At 32.5% G+C, this 27,411-nt stretch overlaps 1 long non-coding RNA gene across 1 annotated transcript in view; it reads right to left on the bottom strand.

Annotated features, from left to right (window-relative positions):
• LOC129228206 (uncharacterized) overlaps window positions 1-16,080 on the bottom strand; it is a 118,653-nt gene extending 102,573 nt beyond the window's left edge. Inside the window, exon 1 of the long non-coding RNA XR_008580900.1 lies at window positions 16,010-16,080. This is a non-coding gene — a long non-coding RNA (uncharacterized LOC129228206). The remainder of the gene's footprint in view (window positions 1-16,009) is intronic.
• Window positions 16,081-27,411: the final 11,331 nt, after the last annotated feature.

The following is a 27,411-nucleotide window of genomic DNA, read 5'->3' as shown; positions in this document are numbered from 1 at the left end:
TAGTCTCAACCATTTTTCGTATTCTGCTTCGTTCAAGCAAAAATAAATTTCAACATCTTTCAAGTGCAATCTCATATTTTATATTCATTCCTTTCTCGCTCGTAGAGGTAGGAATAGAATCGTTTGTTTCACGTGCATGGTTATTCAAAAACGGCCCGAAAAAACATATCGCAATTTCTGGGAAATCGGAATGCCTATTTTTGTATGCAAATCGAATGCAGACAGAAAATGGAGATCTGGATATATTGTTCAGTACTCGTTTCTTCTTGCGTTTCCATCGAGTTGAGTTGAGTTGTATTTTTCATTTACACACGCAGTTCTTTTAGAAATGGAGGAAAAAATGAGGTTTGTTCGTGCAATAACCTGAAATTTACATTTAGTCCTTCAGAACTTTTTTCTGATTCATAAAGCATTTAGTTATGTTTTTCTTTTCATTTCATACTTTCTAAACGATCTAATTTTAAAATAAAATCTAAAGGCTGTTGCTGACATGCGGAGAAATATGAAATTAGTGAACCGAAATTAGTTATTATTATCAAGCTAAACTCATTGTTGCAACTCAAAACAATACTATTTAGATACCATAGAAGATTTGTCGGCAATTGTTTTGAAGAAGAAAAGAGTTTGTTAATATTTCTGCTGTAAGTTCTCCAAGAATTTGCGTATATAATTAAAAAAAAAGAAAAAAAAAACGTTATTTGTGTTTTGCGCTTGTCTCGTGCAAACGTTGCACATCTCCCACACGATTTTTGGGTGACCAATTAGAAATAAAAGTTATTTAATGCTTTATGCGATTTCTAGCGTATTTCATCCAATTGCTCCCGAATTTAGTGTTCTGTTACTGTTTTGTGTGTTGTTGTAAAGAGTAAAATTCAATTTTAATAGCGCTCTAACTGTTCAGATTTTGTAACAATGAAGTTTTTCCAAGAATTCAGTTTAAGTTAGAAATAAATATACATTGTTTGCTAGTTATGCTATGTGAGGATTACATTTTTTGTATCGCCGCCAAATGTATTTAAGAAGCTTCTTGGCGTAAAAGTGAATGGCATGAAAAGCGAATTGTGTAAACTATTTAGCCGCCGAAGGCGAGAGTTATAAATAAAGATGTGAACATTAAAAGCTTTTATTATGATACTTTTTGTTACAGATGCTATGTTTTGTTGAAACTGTTTGATGAGAAGTTGCAATAAATTTCATTTTCCTAACTGTTAAAATATTGTTTTGCACTGCCCTTACAAAGCTAACATTTTGAAACAATTCACAGCTCAGAAAAAATAATGTTGTTTGAGGGAGATGTGGTAGGAGAAAAAACAGGGAAAACTATGCGCGAAATGTACCTAAAAATTCTTCAAAAAACCGGAGGGGACAATATGCTTTTCTTAAAGGGCTGTTCATAAATGTCAGTTTTATTTTCAATATTTTGATACCATCCCTGCTCTTTGTCACAAAGTGTCTTATTTCACCATGCATATATAATTCGGTCATCAATTATATATATGCATGATGATTCGAGATGTAAAATTTTCTGAAATTTTGAAGTGGTGGAAAAAACCCGTTTTTTTCGTTTTTTTTTTGTGGTAAATATAAAAAAATTGGGTTTTTTTATTTTTAAATGGTTAAAGATAGGGTTTCTTAATAGCTCTGTTTTTCTTGGAACATATAAAAGGTTAAGCATTAAAATCAGATGCAGAGTTAAGATATTGAAAGTTTGAAGTAACAATAAAAGTGAGTCAAAAAATACAAAATTTAATTTTTTACACGGGCTCCAGATCCCCTAACTTATATTTAGGGAAATAATCTCCATTGAAAAATAATTCTATCACAAAAGTTTGAAATTAGTACTGCCAATATTCACAGAGATATGAAACGCAGCGTTTTGTGACCTACACCACTTTTCACTCGCTGTCAATAACACCTTTTGGGGGAAAATTTAGTGGTTAACAAGTGTTTAAAATAAAATGTGTACACAGAGTGTGTGGTTTTTCAAATCGTTCGAGGCTTTGCGGAATGTTTTTGCATGTTACGGCATAACATTTGCATTTATTTTTGAATAGCAATGAAAAATATGAACACCTTGTTTTTCTTACTTTAACGACCTGTCATTCTTCTGAAAGGACATAAGTTCCAATCTAATCTTCTGCATGTCCCCTTAAAAATTTTAACTGGAATATCTTCTTGAGTTTTGATCGCAAAAAAGTCAAAAATTTTTTTTTTGGTGTCAGTAATAGTCTTCAATGGAGATTATTTCTCTAAATATTAGTTAGTGGACCTAGAGCCCGTGTAAAAAGTTAAATTTTCTATTTTTTGACTAATTTTTATTTTTGCGTCAAACTTGGAATATCTTAACTTTGCATCTGATTTTGAATATTTTTGTAATTGAAAGTATACGCCTAGAACTTACGGTTGCGAAAATAAAGGTCTTGCATGTGTAAACGGAACTTCCTGTATATACATACTCTCACCTCCAACAGTTCCTCTTATTGATATGGTTGAGATAATTTTGGGAAAAAAAATTTCATTTTTTGCGTAAAAATTATTTTTTTTTTTTTTTTGATCTATATGCAAATTACATTATGATGCAACAACTTGCATTATCAAAGTTAGACAGTATTTTAACATACAAGGAGGGCTTGGGGGGAGAAAGAAATAGCATCAGAGTTTAAGTATGAGAAATTTCTAATTTTATCACTTTTTGCCGAAAACTTCAATATGAAACTTCCCGAAAAGTTGAAAAATTCAATTTTTCAAAAGTGAAAATAAACTCCTTTGGAAAAAAAAAAGGTTTTTTTTTCTCATTTTTTTCCGAAATTTTCCGTTTTTTCCCCCGACTGTTTTTATCTCTAATGGTGATACAATTGTATCACATTACATACAAAATATGATGTAATTACCAAGTTTGTTTAAGTATGTTAGTGTTTTAGAGGAACTATGTAGTTCATCTGTCTAATTTTACTCTATGCCACACAAGCATACAGCATTTCAGTTTATAAGCAAAGCGTTAAATCATGCAGCATATTTCAAATTTTACTTTTGAGCTTTAACTATGTGCTTACATGAAACACACAAACCCGCATCCTCGTTCATTAGCATAAAATTAATTACCATTGTATGTGTACTTATTTTGTATCAAATAAGATTAAGTTTTCAACAAAAAAACTTAATGTCAAAAAGCTGCTGAAAACAACAGTATTTTGTAGTTTGTAAATAGAATGACATGTTAGCAGTTTGTTACCGCTCCTAAGCCAGGACTAGGGCAGAACCACATGCAATATATCAGGGAGCCCTGTTATCACACCCAGAGACTGCAGTTTCATTCTTATTAGAACTCCTCAGTCTGGAATAGTGAATAATCGAGCTTGAGGCAAATGTCATCTCACTGAAGCAGAGGGTGCCAACAAACTGGAAGATAAAGCGAATACTGAGGAGTTCTAATAGGAACGAAACTGCACTCTCCGGGTGTGATAATCGGGCTGTCTGGTACATTGCGTGTAGAATGACATAGTTTAAATGAAATATTCATGAACTATCCATCTTCAAAACATACCCAGATATTTTCCTTTTTATAGATATGATTCGTTTTAATTGCTCTAGTAATTTTTTTCTGTTTTTCTGTTTTAAATGCCATTGTAAATAAATTGTTTCTGTTTTCGGACTTTTTTTTTTTGTCCTCAACATTTTTAAACAAACACAACGAATAAAATAAAACAAATTAAAAAATAATTAGGTTGAAATGATTTAGGTTTTTAAGCGTAAACTTTTAATTTGAAGTTAATTTAAAACCAACCTGAATCGGTGTTTTTAATACAAAATAATGTAAGTAATACAAAACAAAATCGGTGTTTTTAATACAAAATAATGTAAGTAATACAAAACAAAATCACCAAAAGAAAACAGTATTTTGTCTGTAAACAAATATAGGATGAAAAATATTTAAATTTCAAGAGTAAAAAAGTTTAATTTATGTCTTCTAAATGTTTTTTATTTAAGCACAATGTTGATGTTACAACGTCACGCTATTTGTTTCCCTTCCCTCTCTCTTGCCACAAACCATCACTATTTTACGAAACCCCTTGTCTCCCTCAAAACGTGATCATAGTTGAACAACCCCTAAATAACCCCCTTTTAAACATATCAAAACGGACATGCAGTGACATCCAGAGATATTTCCTTCATTTTATTATTTACAATCAATTAAATTTTTGACAAATTTTATTTAAATTTTAAAAAAGTTAATTCGTTTTAAAAAAGTTGTTTCTATTTGAAATGTTTTTAGAAAAAAAAAAAAAAAAAAACACACACACACACATTTTCACGTTTTTTATTATTTGCTTTTTTTATCTTTAATTTAACGGTGATTTTTAGAATGTATGGGCAATAGTTTTTGGTAAACATTAGCAAGGAAGTGAAACCCGCTACTCCCACCCTTTCATTACAACTGATTCTTCCTTTTAATGTCACCCCTCGTAACTTGAATGATTCATCGGCTAGCAGTGCAAATGATTTTCAAATTCTTACTTCAACCATTGACGACTCAAATCCATCATAAACTACAGTGGTGCCATCTGTCGACTATGTGAGACGATTTGGAAAAATGGACGAGGAAAAAATATGTTTTTAACAACACATTTTCATTTTGTTGAAAAAACTACCAATATTCGAAAATCACACAAAATTATGTGAAAGTTCCACTAATGTCAATACAATTATTTGTGCAACAAAGTTGATTCAAGGAAAATCGTGTCCTGACTGGTTTTCGTAACGGTACCTTCAAGGTTGACAAAAAGAACTGATTAAAGAAAACAATAAGTTGAAGGACAAATATAGCAAAATAATAATTAAAAAAAATCGTTCAAATGCATCGGTATGTGTGTTTAAAACAAGAGGGAGTTCTGTGAGAAAAACTTTAATAGTACAGAAATAAAAATTGGGTCAGGAATAACAGTTTATATCTGGGATCGTCGTCTTAAAAATAAATCCGATTAAATTAAGACTGAAAATAGTAATTCTCCAACAACTAATATGCAGTGACGGATTTACCTTTCCGCAAAGGCCAGTATTTCGAGGGGCCCCCCACGACATAAAGGCCGTGAAAGAATTTCAAAACTGCACATTAAACTTGCTTACATTTGACAAAGGAGCCCCAAAAATGGTTAACGCCACTTTCTTTCGTCTATATAAATCTTAAAACCATCGAAGGGGGAAACTCCCTTCCTGAATGTTGGAGCAAAACCTAATAAGCACCTGTTCTTCTAACACATTTTCTTGATTCTTTTGCTAAAGGCAAACTATTTAAAAGAAAAATGTTTTGCTTTAAAAAAAGTTTCAGCTGTGCGAAGTAAGAGCAGAAGCAGGTGGAAAGTTATTTTTTTAATGCGAGTGAAAAATTTGGTGATAAGTATAATTTCAGTGTGATGACAATTACAAAAGCAGATAAGTAGTATTTATACTGCTGTCAGGAGTCAATACATTTGAGTTGGAGATAAAGAAGATTGATGATCCACGTGCAAGTCAGAGGTTAGATATCTTCTTACGGAATTTTCCATGAGAAGCAATGGAAAATTCCGTTTTTAAGTTGTAAGTTCTGATCTGTTTAAGTTGTGAGTTCTAGTCTGTTTAATTTCACAGCCTTTTTTAAGTTGTGAGTGATTTCAATATTTTTACAAATTGATAAGTAAATCCTCATATATAAAATAGCCAATGATCGAGTAATGCTCCTAACGTCATCAACAATGAAACTCGCACCACGCCATGATCATTTGATAATATGTTTTGGTAATGTTTAACACGCAGGGAAAGGTTTTGTTGTGACAAGGCTGAACTGGATCCGGCAATTTAACTGTTTTACTGGTAATACTGTGTGATTTCAGGGGAATGAAGAAACGAAAAAACGGTCAACGATGAACGCTAGCTACTGGAGTTTTGGGTTCATCCACTGGAATTAGGGTTACAATTTCAACTCTCAAAATATCACTAAACAGGCAATTGCTTCGTTCAAATGTAGAAGCAATTTTCACCCGTCATATATATGTTGACGGTCGATTTTCCAGTTAATAATAATACTTTTGAAGTGATAACTTCTTATGGGATGGTAAACCAATTTGTGACATAACGCGCTTCACGGCGCAAAACTCGTCCGGCGTTCCTTTCGTTTGCGCATACGACAGAAGCGCGAATGGTCGAGGAAATTTCGTTTCTTTACTCTTTGGGTCAGCTTTAAGCGTTAAGTGATAGTAGAAAAAGTAATGAAACTAACAGAAGATGGTGATCGTCGCAACATAACGCAATCTCCAAACGAAAGATGAGTTTAATAATACAATATAATACCAATAACATTGTAAACAATACATAACAATATATATTCAAAACAGCATTTCATTTTAAAATTTATTTTCAAAACAGAAACATTTTCGCAATTAGTTATACTAAAAATATCTCGCTTCATTTATGATTTTGAACTGTGATAAGGTGTACATATTTGAAACGAACTTCATTCCCGCAGACTCCGCACCGCGGAGGTTGGGGACGGCCGAGAAAACAAAAATAATAAATAAACATTTAATTTGCTCATCACAGAGTAAAATCTAAAATGTTTCTTAAGTTTGAGTCTTTTTTCTGATAAACGAAATATTTAAAAACGACGCGTCATTCAATCTATTGTTTTTGCGCCGACATCAATACTTATGTTTAAAAGTAGTCTGAATGGTGATCAAAGAATAAAATTATTTTTCATTTAAAGCAATTTTGAAGTCGGTTCTTTTTTTTTTTTCAGGAGGCGTAGTAGTTTATCAGAATTATCTTGATTGCATGAATATTGTCACTCCAAATATAGGATTACATGTTAATAATGCTACAAGCTTTAATACGGCAACACAAAACGATATTGGTGAAATGTGTATAGTGGAATGTCTCAATGAAGCAAAGCATCAAATTAGTATTGCCAACATGTATATATCTCCAAACAAAAGTATTTCATGTATTATTCAATTTATTCATAAACAGCTTTTACATTGTACACAATAAAGTTCTGCTTTAGTTAATGAGGATTATTATACAATTCCTTTAATTTTAACCGGAGATTTAATGTTAATTTTGCTTCTGATCGAGCTAAAAATTTAGTATCGTTTCTACAATCCAAATTACAATTACAAATGATTAATAAGCCAGAAGAAGCCACTTTAAGTCATGGAACTGTACTTGATGCAGTCTTTGCAAGATTTTTAGATAACATACAATGCAAAAATTTCGTTGCTTATTATAGCTACCATAAGCCAATTGTTACTTTCATAGGTTTAAATAATGATAATAATTTAATCTTATGAAATTTATCACTTCTGCCGAGAGTACACGCACATTTTTTTTTTCTTCATGGATTAAAGTGCAGTAACTAGACTAACTGAGACCAAAGGTGATCCGGATGAACAAAAATACGGATAATCCGAGTAATATGATGAGCAAAACACATTTTTAAAAAGGAGATTTATTTTTTATTACAGAAACAAAAGATGTTTTGTAAAAAAATATGTAGGATTGTTTTTCGCAAACCCTTTATCATAAATCGATAGCCTGCATTCGTATCGGACTGACACTCTCAAGCGCACCCTGTTGTTTGTTAGATTTCTACAGTCGAACTCAGGGGCGTAGCTAAGGGGGGGGTTTTGGGGACAAAACCCCCCCCCCCGAAAAGTTAGTCTCAAAAAAAGAGAAAAAGAAGAGAGAAGAGAAAGAAAAAAAAAGAAAAGGAAAAAATTCCAAGCGATTATACATACATACATATATATATATATATATATATATATATATATATATATATATATATATATATATATATATATATATATATATATATATATATATATATATATATATATATAAAAGAAGTAACCCCCCCCGAAAGTCGGGTCTAGCTACGCCACTGGTCGAACTTGCTTATAACGAGAGAGAAGCGACCTCGATATTTGTTCGCTATAACTGAGTGCTCGTAAAAAATGGGTTCGTGAAAAAATCACTAAACTTCTCACATACTTGCTTTGCTTGTTTTCAACTTATCTTATGTGCCTAATAACTTGGTAAGTTCCTTTGAAATGTCTCATTGGATCCTTCCTGCGCTGTTGATGTCTTTTGAGGAATGCTCATTCGCCAGAATATCGTCATCTTCACCCCTGACTTTGAAAAACGGTAAAAGTTTTTCTGCATATCAAACGACATTGAGTACTATGTTGATGGTAGTTTAGTTCGAAATTCTTCCCAATGTTTCGTCATCGCTTTCATTGACTTTTTAATTTGAATTACAGTGGTGGTAAAAAAAAAAAATGCATCACCCGTGCCGCAAAGGAGCGGAATATCATCCCAACTGCATTCAACACACAGTCAAGCATCCCGTATCCCAGATGATTTGGGGATGTATTTCTGATCAAGGAATTGGTGGGCATCACTTTGTGCTAGGAACAGTAAACGCTCAGGTGTATATTGGCATTTTGGAGGAGAAATTGCTTCCTACTATCCGGGATCACTTTACTTCAGTTCCGAACGTCATTTTCCAGGATGATTCTGCTCCGTGCCATAGGGCAAAACTGGTAAGTAACAGTTTAAAAACTTTTATCCTGCCATTAGACTTAAATTGACTTGGGGTTAAGTACTTTTTTTTCCTCTAAACTCACACGCAGGTTTAGAAATGAAGCATGGGGTCAGCAGTTTACCTTGGCCCGGAAACAGCCCCGATCTACGTAAACAATTATCGGATTCCTGCTGTTAAATGTTTATTTCATAAGTTTTGCAGGATTTCACATACATTCATCGTTAATCGCTCGACCAAAACTTCTCACATAATCCCATTGTTGCGAAAAGGCGAGGGTGATGCAACTTTTTTTTACCAGCGCTGTAGCTTGAATTTGAGCTACAATATATTCGGAAATAAGTATCACGGAAATGATAACATTGACGTCAACGAATATGTAATTTTTCAGAGCTTCTCTAATTACAAATTAAAAAAAGAATGCCATCCCCACTTATTTTAAAGATTTAAGAATCATCATTTTGCTGAAAGTCAATAGAAATCTTTTGAATCACAAAAATATTGCTCGCTTTAACCGGAGTTAACTAGTTAAAAACGAGTTTTGCTTCCAGAGACTTAACATTGAACCATCCAAATATTTCTAATTCCCTCGTCAAAACGAAGATTTTGTTAAGTCAGAGCTCGTTTTAAATGAGTTTGATTGTATAGTTTATTGTACGACTACACAGGAATTGTACATTTAATCAAAATAAAAAGCAATGACACATTTATAGTTTCTGCTATCCTAATTCAGAATTATTATTTAAATGGATGTACTTTTTTAAAACTCAATAAATTTGCTATGGATAAACCAGAAATCCAGATAAAGAAGGGCCGGATAAACGAAGTTTTACTGCATTAACAAAATTAGGAGAATAGGGTTGTTTCCTTCAGTCAAAAAGAGTACTTTTTGTCACTGAAATTGATAGAATTAGCAAAAAGAAATAATAATAATAACATTGACCCAGAAAATACTTTTATTTTTCCAACAGTTATTTCTTAATTATTTTTTTAAAATGTCCGATTTTTCAAACAAGGCGTGGTCTTGATGACGTCACAAATTATGCTCTTTGGCGCATCTTTCTACCACGTTTCCACGTTATGAAAATCAAGAAGCGAATTAAAATTGTTCTCTACGCTTGCTATCAACCATAGCGTTACCAATACACGTGAGTACAGATGCGAATTAAATATTGTGGTCTGTAAATGGCAACACTGAATGGCATTTCATAATTTTTGATGTCACATGACAGAAGCGTAAACAATGAAATCGCATCGATTTAAGTAATTTTTTAAAAATATTAAACTTAAACAAATTATTTTAAAAATGGTCAGATCCTATGTTTCTAAGCATGCTCTTTCAGAAAAAAAATACTTTCAAAATTTTGGAAACGACCCCATTGCGTCAGTTTTTTTGTGTAGTTGGAATTATATTTCTCTTCAAGTTAATATATGAATATTTAGTTATCAAAATAGAAACATTATCTTGATTTTTACTTTCTTCTATATCTAATATATAGAAGAAAGTATTGGATTCGTGCAAATTTTCGAATTTCGAATTTTTGACGGATTCGAACGTTTTGATGTGTTCTGAGTCCATTTTGACCATTTTTGGAAAATGTCTGTCTGTCTGTATGTGTGTGTGTATGTGTGTGTGTGTGTGTGTGTGTATGTGTGTCACGTCTGTGTGTGACCAGTTTTTTGTGGCCGCTCTACAACAAAAACTACCGCATGAAATCGAACGAAATTTAGTACACATATGTGCCCCTATGTGAACTTGTGCCCATTAGTTTTTGGCGCGAATTCCTCCAAGGGGGGTGGAGCAATGGGACGTTTTTCGAGTTACGCGTGCTTGCTATTCCTCAGGAAGTAACTGGCGGAATCAAACAAAATTTGGTCCATATGTTGGTATTAACAGGAACAGGTGCTGATTCAATTTTGGTGTCAATAACTCAAACGGGGGTTGAGCTATAGAACGTTTTTTGTCGTCAATTGTGACTGCTGTATCTCAAGAAATAATGAACGGAATGAAAGAAGAATTTATCGGGAAGTAGCCCTTAGTGGGTATAAGAACTGATTTTATTCTTGTGTCAACAGCTAAAAAGGGGGTAGCGCAATCACCCGTTCTTTTTTTCCATTTTGAGTGCCCTATCTCAAGAAGTAATGCTACGTTCTGGTTGAAATTTGGAATATATGTGAATCCATATGTAAGCAGGCTTTGGTTCAATTCTGACGCCGATCGCTCCAAGAGGTGTTAATTTTTTTTTTTTTTTTTTGCGAATAAAAATATTTTTATTAATGCAACAATAAGAAAGATAAATCGTAATAGATTGTCGTCTGCGTATTTCTCGTGATTTTAATTGTATGGAAATGATAGGAAATATTATTTCAATGATTTAAAATTTTTAACTGTTGCCATCTTATGTTTGTTAACAAATGAAATATTTGTAATTAATTCAAGCAAGGCTTTTAAAATAACTTTCAATTTTCGCTCTTTGCTTTGCTTTTGCAATAATTCAGACATTGGGATAGTCGTCAAGTTTTTGCATGTGTAATTTTGTTTTTGTTGGGAATATTGCTTCCTCGTCAAGCATGGGGAGGGATCAGAAAAAAAAGAAAAATATAGAAGAAAGTTTCGTGATGGCCACAACATACTAGTTTTTAAATATAAAAAGAGCATTTAAGGAAAAATTAAATCGAAACGCGTATATTTGGGCGGAGTGTGAAAACATTTTTTTCCTCGTTTGTTTTTGCCCTAATGCGCTAAAGCAGGGTACTGGTGTATATGTTAAGTGTGCAAAGTTTCGGGAAAAACAAAAAATATCTTCCGCTTTCTTTCTTTTATTAAATTATTAAATACCTATTTTGCATCTGGTTTTCGACGTGACTCAAAGTGATACTAAATGGAAGGATAATATAGAGCCAAGCTATGAACATATTTTAAACGGATATGATGATTATTATTTTTTAGTTTTTGGAAAACTATGCAATATTTTAAGTTTTTATTTCGTTTTATATCAACAAAAATAATAACTTTTTTACAATATGAGTCTTACTGCTCAAAAGAGAGCAATTTTGAAGCGACGTTAATCCAAATGACTATACGAGGATCAGATTCAGTATCACAAAAGACAAAATCGCCGCAATGTGGCGATGTCTGAACTTGTGCAGAGTCTTAGCAAGTTTAGCAAACCATTTCTGCCGTGAGCAGGTATACGGCAGTATCTGCAGAAATGAGCTTTCGAGATATTTAAAGAAACTCATTTTGAATTCAATTCTCAAACAACAGAATTTTTTAAAAAATACTAAGCACTTTTCGTAACGCACTCAAAAGGACAAATTAACCTTTCTGGGTCAGAAAGGGCAATTTAAGCATTCCTGTAGCTTTTGAAAATTTCAAGAAAATGACACCACAAACAAGGAAAACTGCGGCTCAAGGCATTTCAAACCAAACTCTCCCAGGAAATTTGTATTGAAAGCTAGATAATGATAAGAAATTCTCTTCATGACTTGAGCCGCACTTTCATTTTCTTGGAATTTTCGAAAGCTACAGGAATGCTTAAATTGTCCTTTCTGACCCAGAAAGGTTATTCTATCCTTTTGAGTGCGTTAGGAAAAGTGCTTAGTATTTTTTAAAAAATCATGTTATTTTATTCTTTTTAGTGTAAATGTACTCCAGAAATAAAATAATTTTACCATCACGAACTTCATCTTATTTTTTCATATAAATACTCTTTACTTAAAGGGTAAAAAACTATATAAACTATAAAAAACTTTAAGCTGTTGGCACTAAAATTTAATCCTTGTTCCTCTCTAGGATTTATGCTTGCTTATTTCATCCTTGCTTCAGAGAAGTCTTGATTGAAAATTTTCATTTATGATTGCTTTTTACATTACTGTTGCAGGGCAACAAAATTTGTAACAATGGGTTTTATATTTAAACATTTAATGGAGAAATTACATGATATTTGCTATTTTTCATCCTAACCAAAATAATTTTATTTCAGAATTTTCATTTTTCAGCGTTAAGTTATTCCTTAAGATTAAGCAAATCATTTAGTGAAGCTAAGTCGTTTAGTCTCTAAGTGATCTAGTTGCTGAAATGTAAGCAAAACCAGGCCTCAGATTACTTTTTGACAATCAGACCAAGTATAATAAAAGTGCTTAAAAAGCGAAGTGTTGGAATTCGATTTTTTTCGGGGCTTTTTTTCAGTGGTAACCAAATAAGCAAGCTTGTACAATGAAGCTAACGTACAATAGATGACAAAATTAAAAAAAAAAAAGTTTTGCAGTCTCTGCCTTTTACTTGCCCGCAGCAATTCATCAGTGAATTCGGTACTGACAGTCAAAGCGTAGTTATTAACTTTTCATTTTTCAAAATTACTAATAAATGTTTGATAATTATGTAGTGTACTATAAAAGACAATAATTCTCTTTTCCCAAACAGTAAGAAACAAATTTTGCAACTATTTTTAGTAACCGAGCTTATGAACATTTTATATTTTGTGCCTTCAATAAGTTAATGTAAAGCAGATGCATTTCGACTGATACGCAAATTAATTTTATAAGTGTAAAATAAGTGTGTAGTGAGGAGAAGAAGAAAAGAGCTCAAACTTTAAAATGATACGTAGTTTTTTCGAAAGAACATTTATGTTTGTAAATATTTTACTTTGTATTAGTTAAATAAAAGCTCAAAACTTTGCGAAATTAAATGAAGCAAATCCATTTTCATGTAAGAAATCTTTCTCGAAGGATTAATTATGTTCCGAAATTATGTTCTGAGAAATCTATATAAATAAAACAGAGTTATACACACAGTTTACGTCGGATATCGACCGAATTTGGCAAAGTGGTTCTTGGGCACCCGAGAAGAAACGTAGAGGGGTTTTCGAACACCAAAAAAAGAACCGAAGCGTTCGAATTTTAATTTTTGGACCCGAAAATGATATTAAATGGCTATTTCTACTCGAAATAAGTATTCGATTGCCCTGATTTCAGTCTCTTTCGAAAGCCCAAGAAAAATACCCCTGAAATAATTTTGCTTCCTTCGAATTTTAAAAAATCCAAGGCTATGAAATCAACAGGAGAATAGTTATAAGCATTTTTTAGTTTAGGAACATCAATATTAAATCGGAAATTTATCGTCTGCCGCGAGCTCAGATTCAATTAACGTGAATAAAGTCACTGAGGAGAAAGATTTGTTGCCATTTCTTTCTCGATTGTAAACAAGTAAAATTCTTGCTTTTGTTTTGAAGCTTTTCCTGCAATCGGGAAATATAAATTGTTTCCTTCATAATTATTTTTTCGTGATCTTTTGGAAAATTTTAGATTTTTTTTTTGTTCAAGCCTGATTGTTTAACACTCGTCACTTGACGTAACTTTTATTTTCAAGGTACGCCGTGCGAATTCGGACGAGGCAGCTAGTACATCGATAAATGTAAATTTGTTGTTAAAAAAAAAAAACCATTTCGCATTTGCGGTTGTATTTAATGTTAAAACTTCGCCACCTACAGTACATGCTACGAAGAGAATGCTTCAAAACAATATTTATATTAAAATTTTTAGAGCAATTGAAAAGATTTTTTAAACATAATATGATTAAAATGAATAACAAACATAAATAAAGCGTAAATCTGTAGAGCTACAGCAAGCTCCTATTTCGTTTAAGAATATTATGTACGATAATTATTTGATTTATTCTGATTTTAAATAAATTCAAAAAAAAAAAGTTTAATCGTTTCTTATAACGTTCTCTAAAGTCTAAACGATCAACGAGAGCAAAAAAACATATATAGAAGCTTCTTCACTTTATTGGCGTCAAAACAGATGGTATTTACACTTACATCCAAAAAACGATCCTTTTTAGAATATTCTTAAGCACTTTATTCCAGAAATATCCCTCATAGCTGGGGTTTAAACACTTTTGGAACACTCAAAAGTAAATATCCTGTCATATATGCATGAAAAAACACCAAATCTTTCCTCGAACAAATACAATTGAAACAGCGAACATCCACTCCATGCTGAAAATTGGGAGAAAAAAAAATCCAAATCAAAAGATATTTTAAAAAAAATAGGAAAAAACACGCTGCTATGCTCCTAAAAATATGTGAGAATCACTTGCAGACAACTCAGAAATCACATTTGCATATATATTTTTTCTCAATCGTTCCAACAATCGTTTTTTCTTCCGCGTAAGAGTATTGTCGATTGTGGCGCATTTTTTAGTTGTGCAAATACGAAATTGAATAAGCAGCATGGGCTTTTTTTTTCTGTTGCTTCCAAGTTTCAATACGAAGAATTTTGTTCGAAAGCTGTTGATTCTCTCCCCTTCCTGCCCCCCACCCTATCGAACTAAGCCCACTATTTTTCTGGGAGATAGAACTGTTGCAACCCGTGCCACAATAGATTTCGGGTTTCCTTTGGGAAATTTTGAAGAATGTCACTCATTCACTTGCAAATGTGTTTCGAGTAATATTAACGGGTCATTAGCTAGTTAGGTGGAGGACTTGGCACTGCCAAGGTTCTTTGAAGCGATGCGTGCAGCTTTCGTGCATTTGCTGATTTAAAGCTGTCGGCTAATTTTCAATGTTTAAACTACTTTTTCTTGAATCAAATTTTCTGTTTCATATCAAATGGTAAAAAAACTTGATTTTTTTCGGTTCCCGATTTAGGTGTAAGCTTTGACGCATTGAAAGTTTCTTCAAACGATACATTTAGAACAGTGGCGTCCAACCTATGGCTCGCGAGCCATATATGGCCCGCACAGTGGCCCATGTGACCCGTTTTTATGCCTCATGTTACGGAGTATAGATTTCGGGTTTCCTTTGAGAAATTTTAAAGAATGTCACTCATTCACTTGCAAATGTGTTTCGGGTAATATTAGAGAGTCATTAGCTAGTTAAGTGGAAGGGTCATTATCTGTTAGGTGAACCTGGTGCTGCAAAGGTTCTCTCAAGTGATATGTGCAGCTTTCGTGCATTTGCTGATGTAAAGCTGTCGGCTAATTTTCAATGCAAAAGCTGCTTTTTCTTAAATCAAGCTTTCTGTTTCATATCAAATGGTATAAAATCTTTTTTTTTTTGCAACGATTCCTGATTTAGGAGGAAGATTCGGCACATTAAAAGTTTCTTCAAATGATACGTTTAGAACGTGTGCCCACATTAATCATATTATGAAAATTAATCTTTAAGTTATGAGTACACATTGTGGTACAGAATATTTAAGAATCTTAAGTGAGATGTATCACTTCGCACTAAATGTGTAAAATACTTTGCTTTTGCAAGGACTTAGGTTAAATACAGAATAGAAATGTTTAGTTTAAAAAGTCAATAGTAAATATGCTGTGTTTTATGTAATTGAAAGTTAACTCGTTCAATGCAAAATTGTCTATAACAAAATTAGTAGTAATTACACATATTACATTGATAAAAGCTTACTAGATTAAACAACACTTACTTATCATATTTAGTAACTCCATTTGTACAGTTGCAGAATCATTCTAGGCCATGTGGTAAGTTATCGATGAACCTGAAACAAAGAATAAATTAGTTTTCACATAGAATGCAACCCACGTTTTACTGAGGTCAAAAAAAAGAAAGAAAAGAAAGAAATTATTTAACTAGTTTGGGTTATGAGAAAAATATTATAACTGTCGAGAGGGACTAAATATGACGCTTAACCTAAAAAGGAGATCAATCCATGAATTTTCAAAAGAGTTTTCCTTCCATAACTCATACTTTTTGTTGATACTATTATTTTTATTTATTTATTTATTTAGAAGCTAAATAGTTTCACATTTACCAAAGACGGTGTGCCGTGCACCTTGCCTCCGGACATACATAAGAAAGATTTACAACGCAAGAGAAGGAAATAACACCCAGGCAGGCCCGCGCTAAGCCTGTTTGGCGCCGTCGTGCAAATGTCGTTTGAGCGCCTTTCTTCTGTGACGTTCATGGAATATATAGTTTGCACCTGGAGTGAAGTTTTGTAGACAAATATAATGCGGAAAAAATATGTTCAACATTTTGTTTATTTAAAAAACAATGCGTTAATATTTCATTTTGGAATATAATCTCCGTTTTTACTTCCTATCTCGAAGTTATTTCAAGTTCAGTAGCTCCTCTGATTTGCTAATGCGTTTTGTAAATAGACAATATTGTAAACATCAAAGTCAACGCCGCTCTAAATACCTCTCTAATCTCTAGTTGATGAATAATTAATCTTTTATGCCTGTCGAAACATGACAACAACGCACCGATTATATTTCAAAATTGAAGTATAATGAAGGGCGGATTTAAGAATTCTTCAAGGGAGGAGCGAAGTTGCGTTTTTATAACTTCAATTTTGGAAAAATTACAGGTGAGTCTTCGAATTCTCTCTCTTTAACAACATCGAACGACAATTAAAATTTCATTTCTAGAACTGCATTTTTGATAAATTTGCAGAGGGAAGTGCTTGAACCTTATGCGTTCCTTTAACGATACCAAAGATGATTTAAAATCGCGTTTCTAAAATTCAATTTTGCAAATTGTTTCTACTTCTAGAACGTTTCTTTCCCTAACACAGCGATGATAAAATTCTGTTTCTAGAGTCCCAGTTTCAAAATTCGAGAGAGGAGAGTTCCAAACCTCGTTAATTTTCTTAGCGTTAACAAAGGTGGCGCGCAATTTTGATTTTGAGATTTCAGTTCCAAAACATTTCCGGTAGAGAGCTCCTTAAATTCATCGAAAATTGTCTTAAAAATACTTTTGGAACTTCAATGTCGAAAAGTTGCCGATAGAGTCCCTCAACCACCCGAGTATAATAATGAAGAGAGATCCCCGTTAAAATCTGAAGCTAAAATCTTTTCCAGAAAAAAACAATTATCCTAAAATACGGAATCGTTGAAAAGACACTGAATTCAATATTTAAAACAAATACATTGTCCTAAGCGCCTTTTTTAACTCTGGCTTTTTGAACTCATCGCCTTTTTGACTGTGGCACCCACGTGCGCCGCACGACCTTGCACATGGGGTCGGCGCGGTCCTGCGCTCGGGGCACCGGCGGGAATTGAACCCACGACCTCCGGCTTAGAGGACGAAGCTTCTACCACTGAGCCACGGAGGCCCCATACTATTATTTTACAAAGCGATGAGGAACGAATCTGTCCCAATCAGTCGAAACTGTTGCCAAAAACCGCCCGGGAAATATTAACATAATTATTATAAATTACTTAAATAAATTATATTTTTGATTGCATAGGCTAGTACATGACATAAAACTGAGGTACCAAATTTAATTTGATTTTAAATGGAGAATTAAAAAAAAACTTAGCTAATTAGACATTACTGCCAATTTAAAAAAGGAAACACAAATAAATTCGTATACCAGATGTTTTTCAAAAAAAAAAAAAAAAAAAACATTAAGAAAAATAAAGTAGACAGAATGAATTATTTCTTGACTCTCCTGGAAAATGTTTCAAAAATAGATTTAAATGATTTTGATACTAAAAGAAATGATCACATGAATTTAATTGAAATTTGAATGGAAAATTAAGAAAAAAAAGCGTATTAGACAATACTGCTAGTTAAAAAAAGGAAACCCAAATGAAGTCGTATACCAAATGTTTTTCAATGTAAAAAAAAAAATAAATAAATAATTTGAATTTTGACCTCTTGAATTCAAATTATGTTTTTCGCAATCACGAGTGTGTGTGTGTGTGTATGTAGGCATGTGTGTTTATGTGTGTATGGGGGTATGTGTGTTTGTGTGTAGGGGGTATGTGTATGTGTGTAGGCATGTGTGTTTGTGTCTGTGTGCAGGTATGAGTGTGTGGGTAGTTGTGTGTATGAGTGTTTGTGTGTGGTGGGGAATGTGTATGAGTGTGTAGGCATATGTGCTTGTGTCTGTGTGCAGGCATGAGTGTGTGGATAGTTGCGTGTAGGCATGAATGTGATGAGTGTGTGGGTAGTTGTGTGTAGGTGTGTGTATGTGTAGGTGTCTGTATGTATGTGTAGGTGTCTGTATGTATATGTAAGTGTCTGTATGTATGCTTGTGTATATGTATGTGTTTGAGTGTGTGTATATTTTTGTGTGTGTATGTGTTTGTGTATGTGTGTGTAGGTGTAGGTATTTGTGTGTGCTCGTGTGTGTGTATGTAGTTGTGTATGCATGCACGTGTGTGCAGCATATGGATGCAACCTGGAGACGGTTTTCGCTTTAGGAGCATCATCGTGAGGAGCCGGTCGACGGTGGTGCTGCAGAGGGAGGTGGGGGGAAAATAAAATGATAGCACATGAAAACAGTCAAGTGAGAACAATAAGCAATCGTGATTGCTCAATAGAAGAAAAATCTTTTGGAAAAGTAAAAAGGACAGAGCGTGAATTATTTCTTGACTCTCCTGTAAAAGGTTTCAATATAGATTTTGTTGCTTTTGATACTAAAGGTCTCAAACGAAGAGTTGGTCTTTTGGTAGAGAAAATTCTTCCAGATAAAGCTGTCAGAGCTACTTATTTTAAATCGTCCTTATAAAACAATTGACGCTACACTGCAGTAGCCTTGCTGCAGTAGTTTGAAGCTACTAACAAAATGTATCCTTCTTATATGGAAATTGCATTAGTGTTCTAACTTTTGAGGTACGTCACATCTCAAGTTGTGCAAATAGATCTCCCGCAAAATTTTTCGTAACTGCTAAATAGTATTTAGATTTTTCCCCATTTAAAACACTACGGTCGATTAATATTTTTGAGTTCCATTAAGATAAAGTTGTGTGATAGAGTAAAAAACAATTATTTTAGAATGAAAATTGCCATTTATACGTTTTTTAGCCAAATTTAATAAAAATTATCGTTCAGCATGAAAAACATTAAGCTTAGAAAAGTACTACAAGGTTCTACCAAATTAAAACAGTGAAAATAAAAATAATAATATTCTTGGAAAAGTTGAGCAAAATAATTCTGTATTATTTTCTTTCCACCAGAAGTAAGAAGTTCCCAAACGGGTATTTAATACTTTGGAAAATAAGACGAATTGTGGCAGATGAGGAGGATAATGAAGCAAAAAAAAAAAAAAAAAGTTTCAAATCAGAGTTGAAATAAGCGAAAGAAAAATTTGGCGATTAACATTATGCAAAGTCGAATAATATGATGAAGCAACGCAATTTTAATACTCATCAGTAAAATATTTGATCATCTTCTAAAAAACATTCTTTATTTTTAGAACGTACATTGTCTCCCAAAAGTGTTCGTACACCTTGAAATTTTAGAGTAAAACCAAAATAACGCAAAACTGAATTCGAATATGAAGTCTAATTTTTTTCACACCATTCCTATGCCATTCTGAATGAAACCCAGTAGTTTTTTTCAAAATATTGCCAGATTTCATTTTTGAAATTTGTCAAAAAACGAAGAGACAGAGAAAAAATACGCCACAAAAGTCATCGTACACTGAAATATTTTCGAATAAATTCATAATTAAAATTATCATATGTGGTTTTTTTTATTATTATTTTTGCATTGTAATGACACTGTAAAGTCATTTGCCATTAGTTTTTTGTTTATTTATTCCCTAATTTTCTGCTTATTATTTTTAAACGGCAGGTATGCGTAGAAAACAAAAAACACGATTCGAAATTTGATTTTTTCCCCCACAGTAGCCGTAAATTGTTTTGAAATGTCTTCAAATTGGTTAATTTATACCATTCTATAGTGAAGTGCTTGATAAATGCGGATCGAAAACAAGGTAAGAAAAGGTCAACTGGCAAAGTTAACAATGCTTGATCGGAGGTTTACAGTTAAAAAAATATTAAAAATACACATTTCAGAACTGAAAAAGTTTATGCAGAATTGAATGAAACATTTTACGTTTAATTTTCACATTTAATGCGGATCGAAAACAAGGTAAGAAAAGGTCAACTGGCAAAGTTAACAATGCTTGATCGGAGGTTTACAGTTAAAAAAATATTAAAAATACACATTTCAGAACTGAAAAAGTTTCTGCAGAATTCAATGAAACATTTTACGTTTAATTTTCACCTAAAATTGTTCGCCAAGCTTTCTGATTAGCTGGATTAAATGGGACCTCCTCGCGCAGAAATTTACTCGTGCGAAAAACAGTAAGCTTACGCTTTCCGTCATAAAATCAATGATAATAAGCTCAAAACGTTTAGGGTCAACATTTTGGGTTAAAATGTTGTATAACTGTAAATGGAAGAAAAAAAAATGAGGAATTTAATCTTAAGAACTTAGTTGGATCAGTTAACCAGGACGTGTGAAGGTGTTCTTGTGTGAGGGTGCATCTCAGCATCAGGACATGGAAATTTGGAATTTTTTGATTAAATAATGAATCATGCTGTTCATTTAAATATTTTAAAAAACAATTTTAAATTTTTCGCCCAAAATTTGCTGATCGGAAACAACTTTGTTTTTTATCAAGATAACGATAAGAAGCACACGTTTGCGTTTGGTGCTTCAGAATTTGTCCTTAAGCTTAGAAATATCTCCTCAATCGCCAGGTTTAAATTTAATGGAACATATTTGGAGATATTAGGTGGCTAGATAACGAAAATACACCATTGAAACGAAAAACGAACTAGAAACAGTAAGACTCGAAGTGCGGATGAACACTTACTCTGAAATTGCACAAAAAAAGAAAGAAAAAACAATGAAATTTATTCCCAGACGTTCAAAAGCTGTTGTTGCTTCTGCATGATATTCTACTAAATAATAACTTAGTAAAAATTTAGATTATTTACTAATTTTTTGACATTTTTTCAAACTGTACGAAGACTTTTGTGAGATAAAATTTCCTGCACTTTTTGGTTTTTGATTTTTGAAAAATTAAGTTTTAATGTTTCATTAAAAATTTTCATGTAGTTTTGTTCAAAATACATCACAGATTTTATAATAAAATACCTATTTCGAAATATTAGTTCTAACCAATGGATAAGGGCTTATTTCATTGAAAGTCGTAGGTTTACGAACACTTTTGGGAGCTACTGTATTTAAACTTTCAGTGTCCACCAATATAGATGCTCATAAGGGTTGAAAAGAGCAACTTCCCATTTTCATCCTGATGTAATTTACAGTGTGATGGAGAACGGAAATAAGAGAAAATATTTAAGGAGAAAAATGCAAAATATTTCTCATTAACTAAATTATTATTAATTATGATGATCTAACTATTTAACTCGTTTCGTATTAGTTTGAAAGAAGGATTATACGTTAAAATCATTTTTATACTGATGTGTATACAAATTGGAATTTTTGTTCAGCGTTAATGTCATGTTGTCAAAGGTCAAATATTGTCTTACTAGAAATAAACTGGTTCTAATTATTTATCATAGAAACAGCAAAGAAATCACAGTTTTCAGACTTCCTAATAGAAATTATACATTTTTCAGACTGGTTTATATGTATTACATGTTCATTAAAATAAAAATGAGACAAATTTGTTCAAAAGTTATGTATATGTATAAAAGCTTTGAAAAAAAACTGTTCTCAAATCGCATTGGTTTTACACTTACATTAGAAAATGTAACAACAATTAAATAATGAATGAATTAAAATCAAAGAAGAAAAATAATTAAAATTTGGAATTTAAGCAGATTGCAAAAAATACCATTGAATACCGTTTCATTACTTCACTATATAAATAAGCGTGATTTTTTCCTAAACATAACAATAATAGAAAATGGTAAAAGTTAAGTCCAAACTATTTTTTGTTAAGTATTCAAATTCATATTTATCTACTAGGATTTATAGCAGGGCAAAAAATAACTATCATTTAAACGGCTTTTTCAAAATAAAACGAAAGAAAAAAAATGGGTTTAAAGAAGTTTTTTTCCACGCTGCATACTTTCTTACTAAATGTATACTTAAGGCCCAAGTGTTTGAAATTCAATGCCCTGCTATCAAAATACCATTCGACAACACAACACCGAATGTTGTCACCTTATTTGAAAACTTCAGTAACTACCTGTCACACGTAACAATATTCATAAATCCACCGTGACGACAAACATTACCCTGACAATAACTTCATATACTATTCTAACCACATATGGACTACCAGGGTCACGGAGTACGTCTGGGGGAAAATAACGAAACAAACAAGCCAAAAAAAAAAAAAAGTGTCTATTGAAAAAAATTTCTTGGGATTTGACCCTCACAAAGGTTCTTGAATACATATGGCTCGGAAACATGCCCTTAAGCCCGGATAAGCTTCCTGTATCATTTGCAAAGGGTGGAATATTCACAATGGCGGACCACGCAGAATTAGCATAACAGTAAAACATGACACCAAGTTTCGACAATCGTGGCACAATTGAAAGATATCCTGAAGGTTGGGAAAGAGATTTTGACAATCTTTGTGTTGTGTGAAGATTCGGGATTCGTGGGTCATACTGGTGTGCTTCAAACTTGGAAGAATATCTTGGTGCAATACTGACACTATTTCGTCTTTCAGAAATTCGTTTTGGGGTGGTTGACAAACAGAGGATCTGTTGCCATGGGGGGTAGCACGTTCAACGAAAATCGGTGTCACAGTAGGCTTGGTGCTTTTTTTCCCGTTGTTTAGCCGTTTGAGATGTAAGTAACTACAAAATGTTTGGTTGCAGTTTAATAAATTTTACTAGTTGTTTTCGTAAAGGAAAAAAGAAAACTGCCAGGAAAATATGAATAGGCAATACAAAATAATGAAGGATGCAATTCGCAACTCCAGAGCTCGAATACGCTACCTTGCGGTGATTAACAATACTAAAGAAAAAGGTAAAATTTTCCATTCCACGTGTTTTATTTGGGGTAAATTACAGGCTTCAGACAGTTTATGATGTAATGTAATTTCAGAAGAATAAAAAAGAAAGCTTTTCACAAACACGATGAAAAATTACTGTCATTCACTAAGCGTCAAAGCAAGTTATAAGTTACGGCATTTGTTTGTTTTACCTTTTTCATCCGCCATTAGACAGTGGCTGCAGCACTCCCTATAGTTTAATGGTGTTACGAATACGAATCATTCTATATTTCTTTTGAGGCACCAGCATTATGATCAAAAAAAGGAAGAGTGCCTAATTTCCAGCTTTCTTTCCGATGAGAGTCAGTTTAAACCATAGAAAGCAAGAGAAAATATGCACCCACTATTTGTTGAGCCGCATTATTGTACTTAGCGGTGACATGAATGTTAAAAATTTTCTAAATAGAGGGAGGAGGGGGTGAGAATTAAAAAAAAGTCTTAGATTAGCTTAGTACATTATATTAAACCTTACCTAATTTAACTTAGTATGTGAAACTAAATCTTACATTTTTCGTTTTAATACTCTTAGCTAATACCTTTCAACTTATCAATTAATTTTAGTGGAATATTCTATGTTAATTGGTTACAAAAAAATGAATTATGTTACTAATAAGACAAGTAATTTTCATTTTATTTTGTAATTGCTTTCCACACGTTTGCATTGTTTATGCTTGAAGGAATTTTTGGAAAGGATATTGAACCTCCCCTCCTGCTTTCAGGATATTCTTATGAACTAAATTAGTGTGGAACTTTTTGTTTCTTTATTACCTCGGAAACTAGTACTTTAAATGTCGATGAAAGAGGGAGAGATAAAAAAGAACATTTTTCTTTAATTTAGGGGGGATATTTTAAAATGTTCATTTGAATCAAACATGAAACTACGTTCAATGGCAACCACTTACACAGGTTTCACTGTATTTCAGTTTAAAGTTATAAGGGAACATACAGAAGATGAGATTAGAACTTATTGCCCTTTCAGAAGAATGACAGGTCGTCAAAGTAAGAAAAGCAAGGTATTTATATTTTTCATTACAATTCAAAAACAAAGGCAAATGTCATGCCGTGATACACAATAACACCATACAAAACACCGAACAATTTGAAAAATTACACCCTATACACGCATATATTTCGCTTGTTAACCTTTATATTTTCCCTTAAAAGGCGTTAATGACGGCAAGTGAAAAGTGGTGTAAGTCATAAAACGCTGCGTTTCATATCTCGGTGAATATTGGTAGTACTCATTTCAAACTTTTTTGTGTTGGAAATATTTTTCAACGGAGATTATTTCTCTAAATATAAGTTAGGGGACCTGGAGCCCGTATAAAAAGTTAAATTTTGTATTTTTTTACTTATTTTTAATTTAACTTCAAACTTTCAATACATTAAATCTGCATCTTATTTTGAACATTTTTGCAATTGGAAGTATACACCTAGGACTAACGGTTGCGTCTTGCAGGTTAAAGCGGAACACGCTGTATATCATTTTTGTGGTCTAAAAAAGTTTATAACCCGCGACAAAGAGGTCATGGCTAAAGCAACGACACAGATGTCCCCAGCAGAAAAATATCACTTTACGAATAAGACATCAAAAAGTAGCAAAGCCATTCAACTGCAGGAATCAAAACAACTCAGTGGCGGATTAAGAAACCAAGATCAGGTAGCTCAAGGAATCCATTGGCGATCTCCTTCTAAACCTTCCCACAATGGTATCGAATGAAACGAAGAAGTTCTATTCGGAAGCCTTCGAAAAGTTATAATCAACCATCCAGGTATTTATTTCCAAGCAGAAAGGCATCGCAGAGGGTGGTCGTGGTATGTTTATAGAACAAACTTCCAAAACATGAACTTGACAGATCTAAGCTGAAACCCAGGTGGGGAGTTTGTGTGTGAAGAGGTGTCGGGGTGACGAAAAATGTATCGTCTGAGGGGCTGTAGTAAAAAGATCCGGCTACGTATTTATTTTCCAGTTATTTTCGGGTTTCGGTGCTATATAAAAGTGCTTGCGCGGAAAATTTTCGGCTGGATTAAAGTCGAAGGACATAAAGGGTTGAATTAGCTCTCGTATCACTTGGAAGGCTTCGGGAAGGCTTTGTCAAAAGGGATTATTTGCTGGTCAGCAGCCAGGATTGTAAACATAGGCATGGAAGTAAATATTCTTGGCTGGTTCATTTTTCACGTTTGGCTGAATGGCACAATGAGTAGTGCTTCAAATGTTGTGATCAATGAGGGAATTATTGCCTTCAATGCTGACCAAGAAGAAACTAGACTCCGTAGAAGGTGGATTCCTGCACTTTTAAGAATACTGGGTTAGGTGTCGGAGCAATGGTGAACTTAGACCGAAATCCTCACTTTTTTGAGTTTTCTTTTATTTTCGTATTTTGAATTATATTTTTCCTCCTTGTTAACCTCCTGAATCGAGTTTTCTGGTCCCAAATCTTTTATTAGGACATGGCATGTCAATCTATATTCGAAGAGCTAAAGAATAAAAAAGAAAAAAAGAAAAAAAAAAAGAAAAAAAAAAGAAAAAGAAAAGAAAAGACGTATTTATGTTCAGTCGATAACTGATTTTTAATTAAATTTTCTATCTTGTTGTCTTTATGAATAAAGTTCGATGACTGAAAAATTTTTAACAAATAATACCTCTTCTAACTACACTCGAAGAACTGAGAAGAAAAAAGAACTAAGACGAAAGAAGGAAACATGTATTTTTGTAGTAGTCAGCTTCTGAAAATAATGAATGAAATGATGAAATGAATTTATCAAGTTTTCAGTCCTGTTGTCCTTTTGAATTAGATCTGCTGGTACAAAACCCCTAATAAGCCGTGTTATTCCAAACTATATTTTAAGAACTAAATTAGACAAAGAAAATAAAATTCTATTTATCTCAGCGTTAACCTTTAAAAATGATATACCCTCTTTTAAATTTAGCTTGAAGAAATTCAACGGAAAAATTTCTTCAAGAAAGTTAAATTTCTTCAAGAATCCTCGAATCAAGTACAACAACTTGTATTCAACGGTCTGTTCTACTAAAATGTTTTTTAGGTTTTACGTTTTAATTACATTAGCTAATATTAGACTATTGTTTTTGAGTACGTTAAACATTTTTGTATTTTTGTAAGGTTAATAGACATTTAAGAATATTTTTGTTCCATATTCAACATTTAACAACATACAAATAACCGAATTTAAGAAACGCATCAAATATACATAAAGACATTGTTAGCTATTAAATACAAAGGTGCTGCTGAGAATTTTTAGAGAGAATTTATAAATGGTTAAAAGAGTTAATTTATGAAAGTTATGTGAAGTAAGGAGCGTTTTCAGGTATAAATCTGTTTAGTTAAAATGCGAAAATAAAGTAATACTAACATATTAACAAGAAAAGAGAAAAAAAGAAAAACAGAAAATGAAAAACAAAACTGTTACTGATGTAAAACCGTTTTGAAATGCATGTACGTAATTATCTTCCGAGTTTGATACAACTGTTTAGGATTTTTTGTTAAATTTAAGTTCTTTAAAACTTTGTTATTTTTGTAAATGCAGATACCTTTTTCATTTAACACAAAAAGGAGTTTAAATAAATGTGGTAAAATTTTCAGCCTAAGTTCAAGTGTCTTAGTCAGTAGTTATTGTTATGCAACGCTACTGAAAGATCTACTTAGATATTAAAATTTATAGTATACACGAAAAAGAATATTTTAAAAAAAGAAAAAAAAACGCGTACATATTTTGTATTACGTAAATAAAAATAACATCGTTTTGATAGGAGTTTCAGAGAGATTTAAAGAAAAAATATTTTTCAATGCAATATAACATGAAAATATGGAAGGACTATTTGCGTATCGTAGCATATTCATTCATTAAAAAAAAAAAAAACCCTTTAGACATAGAAAAAAAAAAATTCATTAACTTTTGAAATCGGCACAGCCAATATTATTAAATTACTTAAGTATCTTAATTGCAAGAAATTATTTCTTACTTTGAGAGGAAATTCGAAAATTTATTAACAACAGGCATTTTTCAGGAAACTTTGAGTTGTTTTGCAAATACGAGATAAAAGAGTATTTTAAAATGTTAAACTTAAA

The sequence above is a fragment of the Uloborus diversus genome, chromosome 8, assembly GCF_026930045.1.
Source record: "Uloborus diversus isolate 005 chromosome 8, Udiv.v.3.1, whole genome shotgun sequence".
Lineage (NCBI taxonomy): Eukaryota > Metazoa > Arthropoda > Arachnida > Araneae > Uloboridae > Uloborus > Uloborus diversus.
The sequence above is the reverse complement of the archived record's forward strand: the minus strand, read 5'-3'. Positions and strand labels throughout refer to the sequence as shown.